Source organism: Thermobia domestica, chromosome 11 (genome assembly GCF_964235325.1).
Source record: "Thermobia domestica chromosome 11, izTheDome1.hap1.1, whole genome shotgun sequence".
In the NCBI taxonomy this organism is placed as follows: Eukaryota; Metazoa; Arthropoda; class Insecta; order Zygentoma; family Lepismatidae; genus Thermobia; species Thermobia domestica.
The window spans coordinates 143,741,826-143,748,111 of NC_137464.1; the positions used below are offsets into that span (position 1 = coordinate 143,741,826).

The window sequence follows — 6,286 nt, forward strand, 5'->3', positions numbered from 1 at the left end:
AATAAATAAATAAATAAATAAATAAATAAATAAATAAATAAATAAATAAATAAATAAATAAATAAATAAATAAATAAATAAATAAATAAATAAATAAATAAATAAATAAATAAATAAATAAATAAATAAATAAATAAATAAATAAATAAATAAATAAATAAATAAATAAATAAATAAATAAATAAATAAATAAATAAATAAATAAATAAATAAATAAATAAATAAATAAATAAATAAATAAATAAATAAATAAATAAATAAATAAATAAATAAATAAATAAATAAATAACCGTTGGAGTATAGTTGGTTCTAAAGCTACACCAAGTTTTCGTATCAGCAGTAAAACTGTCAAATGGTTATAGACTGGAATAGTGATGTCGTCATTTCCTCTTCGGTATCATGGTGATCGCCATGTTTTTTCTAAACAAATGCATGAACCGATAGGAATACTATGAAGTATACTGTTAATAAGAACACGCAGTTAATAATAATTTTAGAATATTTTGAGTACAAAGTAAAGGTGGCAGGAAAAAATACAAATTAAGAATATGGGTCCACTATTTAGAAAATTTACGATTAAATTTAGCAATTAACGAAATAACATATAAGGAACCTTTTTCTACTGGGGCCACATCTCTAGGTAATCTGACAAGATAGAAATTGCATAAGAGATGCCAGCGCCATTACCACGCAATGAACAATGAACAAAAGCAACTATACCCAATGTAAAACCTCTATGGAACAGACTGATGAACTGTCGGCACAGTGAAAATAGAACAAACATATTTGTTCTGAGAATTTTCAATCAGGACCAATTTCTGATCGGTTAACATGCATAGGATCGGTCCTTGTATTTCCTACTTACTTTAAAAATATATACTGATAGTACAACAAGAAAACATCCAATTATGTATGTTCAGCATAAGTTTTAAACACTATTTCTGTAGACCTAAACGTTTGTAATGTAATGTGTGATACTGATGGTACTAAATAAAAATTTTCCAGCATTGTTTCAATTTAATATCCAATATACCTAATAAATAAGCTAAATATATTGACACTTAACGTAACATCCAAATGTATAAATAGGCTACACAAAATCCACGATATCAGGGGAAACATTTCACTTTCAACGCTTAACATATTTTAACAGATTATTTACCTAATTGCTTGCTTTTTCTATCTTTTTGTAGTTTCATTCATTGAATATTTTTAAACATATACAAGTGTTGCTTTTACTCTAATGTTTGCAATCCGGAAGTTAACGCGTTACTGTTTTTGCTTTGCACTTAGGTTCTTAGGCCATGTTGTTTAGAAAATAAAACTACGATCACCATGGCAACGAGACGGATGTGGCGTCACACTATTTCAGTTTATTAGCGGCCACGTGCGGTTTGACAATCAGTTGTATGTTGCCGGTATTATAAAAACGTAGCCGCTCTCCCTGTCGCCAATATAAACAATAAAGACGAACTATTCTTCGTACTCAGTGTTCCAAACCAATAAGTAGACAAATATAACAACAATAACCACAGGTCACTCAACTAAGTAATTTCCTATCCTATCCTTTTAAGATAATAATAATAATAATAATAATAATAATAATAATAATAATAATAATAATAATAATAATAATAATAATAATAATAATAATAATAATAATAATAATAATAATAATAATATGATAGTGTTTATGTCCGAGCCGTTTCGGGCTACTTTACATTTTCAGTAATGCTCGGAAAATAGAATTGATCCTGGACCACCCATTGGACCGATATTGTATTTTTACCAACATATCGGGTTTACCCGATTGACCCGTATGAATCCGGTTGGCCCGTTTGACCCTATGAATACGGTTGTCCTGATAACCCCGTTTTTATGAAAACAAACTTAGTCTGTCATTATTGTAAATGGTGTGTTGTTTCACTTTATGATCATAAAACAAATTATACTATTTACCGTGTAAAACTTTTAGCGAGTCTATCGGGTCAAACAGGCCAAACGAGTTTATCAGGTCTAACGGTGGAATAAACTAAATGTAACGGGTATCGGGCGAGTACCTCTTTACCCCAAAAGTTTTAACACTAATTATAGGTTAAAATCATAATTAAGAGTTCTAATTGTTTGCTTTTTTTAGTTAGCCGACCAACAAACTTGAGGTTACATAAATTAAAATGCTCAAATCTAAATTTTTGCATTGTATTATTACAATGAGCATGAACGTGATTTACTATTAGGAGTTAACGTGATGCACTAATGTTAGTCTTTTATAAATAGCATTATTATTGAAGTTTTCCAATCACGCTAATACTAGCCTATATTAGTGTAAAAGCTACGGATGCCAGACGGAAAAAGCGTTGCACGATGCTACTATGATAACCGTAATGAGCCATACTGAGAACTGAATACATTTCTACCTGAGTTGGAGCGGCAACGCCGGAATCAAGTTACAAAGAAGGATTTATGGTAGGGACAAGTAAATCCTTAGATCTTGACCTTCGAGGAAAAAAAATTGGTTATGTTCTGTTGCCTGCTATATATAGGCAACTTCTTGTAGGTCGAATTATCACTTCTCACGCAAATTGACTCATTATTATTAATTCGATCATTTAACTTAAAATGGTGTATTTTTCACCACTGTGTGTGCCTTTCTAAGATTGGCTTGCGGACCCTCTGATATAGTCTTGCGGACCCCAGGTTGGGAAAGGCTGCACTACTGTATTCACCGATTGACAATCAACTTATCCGACCTTGTTTGCGGGACAAAACACAATATATAAAAGGATTTATTGTTGTGGCTGACTGCAGAACTTTCCTTTCCCATCCAGTTTCTCGTCCTGATTCCAACTTCCATCTCCACTCAGTTTTTCAGGCCACCTCCGCACTTGTAGGTACGTCCTGAATAGAAGTTAACTTACATAGAGTGTCTATCGGTCATGAAAGTCAAGAAATTTAGCTGTTAGGTCACTTTTTTTAATCTGCAAATATATGTAGAGGCTGGAAAACTTTGTTGCATAAAACGTCAAAATTCACCCCCAAAAATATCTATGGCTGACTTTAGACGCCACCATATCACAAGCAACACGCTCCTATCGCATGCTTGAAACTTCGGCCTAATTCGCACCCAAATTCGCTCTTGAAATTGTCCTTGAATTGGCATCATTGAGCAATGACGATGAAAATCGCATCGCACCGCCGAAACCACCTATGTATCTAACCAATTTATGCAACTGCCGCGTAAAGTTAACTAATAGAGTGAACAAATAGAACGGGATACCTCGAGTAGATACGTTTGGTTATTGAAGTGTAAGCAAAAGGAAAAAAAAACTGAACAGGAGTCATCGCTAACAGGAATGCAAACAACTATTCCGTTCAAGAAAATTCTCAGTGTTCCGGGAAAAATTGTCAAGATGTCAACGATAAAGCAAAACTTAATGAAGCTTCACATGTTGTTCTGCCTGCATGTTCATCCACAGCTACTCCTCTGGGATTTCTATATATATATATATATATATATATATAAAGATGATGTCCCGAAAGCCGAAATCTTATGGGCACTCAGTGATTCGAATGATTTATTTTCGTTAGTTTCCCCGATAGTGTTATAGCTCAAAAGTTTAAGATGCAGAAAGATAAACTTGGCTACATTGTGACGTTCGGCCTTGGGATGTATTTTCAGATCATTTTGATTCAACAAGTACGTGCATGTGATTTCTACTATACCGTATATCATTAGACGAAAGTTTGAACAAGATTGTGTAAAAAGGGCAAATAAATATGGTGGTTCGCTATTGGGATTCAAGCACAAACAAAGTCACAACTTGTTACTTGACGCCAATGTTTTTAGGTCATAGTACTGCAAATGATTTACTAAGTGCATTTACGAGTGGTTTGTGTAAACTAGGACTATCTGTTAATAAACTAATTCAAATATCTGTTGATGGTCCGAATGTAAATTTTAAGTTTTTAAGTGATTGCGGGAAGGTCGTGAAAGGTGAAAATACAGATACAGATGTAAAAAGAACTTAATAACATTGGTACATGTTCTTTTATAAAGTACATGGCTCTTACAAAACTGCACATATGAAGTCTGATTGCAAAATTAATAATTTTTTACGAAGTGTTTACTATCTCTTCCAAGATTTTCCCTCTAAGCATGCAGATTTTGTGTGTATCACAACTTCTTTATTCCCGTTAAAAATGTCTTTTGTTAGGTGGATCGAAAATTCAAAGATAATTGGAAGAGCGATAGAGATGTTGCCTTTTTAGAAGAGATATGTCAATGAAGTGTCGTCAACCTCCGGATACAGAAAATTTCCAAGTTTTTACGCAAGTTTTTAGCAGACAACTTGCTACAAATGAAATCTTCATTCCCGTAATCAGTAGTATTAGAACTAGAACATTATCTGACAGATTTTCAATCGCACAAGTCTCTTTTACCATTCATGTTTGACGAACTTTATTCTGTCCGCAGTATTGGTAATCGTTTTTTGAAAAAGAGTGTAATGCCTTCTGTTAAAACAGCCAAGCAACTGGTAGCTATGGATGTAACAAAGACAAGAGAATCTTCTGGATGTTAGATCAGTGGATATTGGCTTTGGTGCAATAGCAGCATGCAAAGGAGTACAAGAAATTGAAATTCTTTCTTTCAGAAAAAATTGCAGAAATTTTCTCGCTTCTTTGTTTATATCATTACTTAATCAGAAATCACAATTGCGAACGGTTATGATGAGGGTATCATCGTGTCTTTTTCCATATGTGATGACAAATAGTTATTTGAGAGAATCACGTATTACTAGACAGGTTAGATATATTTCTTATGAAAATTTTCAGTCATAATAGAAAACTTGTAGAATTTTCTAAACATATGCTTACAATGTTCCATGGAAGTAGTGCTATAAAAAGAGGATTTTCTGTTAATGTTTAGTGGGCAACCTCTCTGAACATTCTTTGATTTCCCAATGTTCGTATATTATGCCGTACTATCCATTGAAGGTTTACATAAGGCATCAGTAACAGTCTATGATCATTGATGTGAGAAGTGCATCGTTGAAACCAATGGAAGCTTTGAAGTAAAACGAGATGAGGAACACGAAAGACAAAGCAAAATCAAAATGGGAGCAGAATACCTTAAAAGAGTTGAAGAAAAGGAGATTGTTACAACAGACCGAAGAAATTGAAGCACTGCAGAAGGAGATCGAGAAAGCTCAAAAAAGGGTAAAAACAATGTTAGCCAACTTAAGAGATAGAATTCATCAGTACAATTGTTTACAGTGTGACATTTTCAAAGGATTGGTAAGGATTTGTAAATATATGTACATCTTGTGTATTTAGTTATGTAATTTTAAGATTAGTGGATTTCTGAGTGCTGTTGGTTAGTTACCGAACAAAGCAGACTATATATAGTGAATATACTGAGTGATGTGAAAAGCCACCAAGTTTTTATCGCTCCAGTGAACAGCCTTTGAAAGTAGAGATAAGATAAAGATAAGTGCTAAAGAATATAGGTACTGTTATTAGTTTTTGAATGTTACGAAATATTATAGTTTGGTAAAGAAAAGCCACGAAATTTCATTTTGGAATTTTAGTAGACACTCTGTTACATGCCTCTATTGTGGAAGGTAATTTGGCAGTTCCCTAATTAGATCTGAGAGTAGTTCTTTTGTGATAAAAATAAATCTAAAATATCGTGCTTAATTTAAACTGACAGCGATTCATTCCCCCATACAAACTTAGAGTAAACCTCTTTCCACCGGTCAACTGTTCTTACTTGTGTACAAAGCCTAGTGTACAGCTACCAAATTTGAACAACATACAGGTTTTAATTTACCCAATCCATAGAAACAACATGTGTTATTGTTTGTGCAAGAAGAACTTTTTTACGCAGTGGCAATAACTAGCGATTCAGAGTTGTAAACACTTTGGTCTGGTTCGTATTTCTTGGTTTATAAAAATAATTTTCTTATTTTGTGGAGTAAGAACTATTGATAGGACCAACAAATATGTGTGGGAACCAACAACCACAACTTTCGGTCTGTGATTAAGTTTTTCAATGGCAGCTCGTACTAAAGCAACATTGGCATCTTTGTCTGCCGTAAAAGTAAAACCATCTCCTTCTTTCAGTTTCTAAGAAAGCTGTTTCCAATAAGTTAGTTTTACTTCTGTGCCGGTCTCTCATGTATGCGGATAGCACGAGAAATGAAGTGGTTAGACAGGGTATGTGAGTAGAATAGTATTGCACGAACAAGGAAATGGATGGAAAATTACCTTTCGATTGGATAACAAT

The 6,286-nt window shown here is 33.2% G+C and overlaps 1 protein-coding gene across 2 annotated transcripts in view; it reads left to right on the forward strand.

The window, feature by feature from the left end:
* LOC145664466 (meteorin-like protein) overlaps positions 1 to 6,286 on the forward strand; it is a 389,001-nt gene that overhangs the window by 298,376 nt on the left and 84,339 nt on the right. The gene's annotated exons all lie outside the window — the stretch shown is intronic.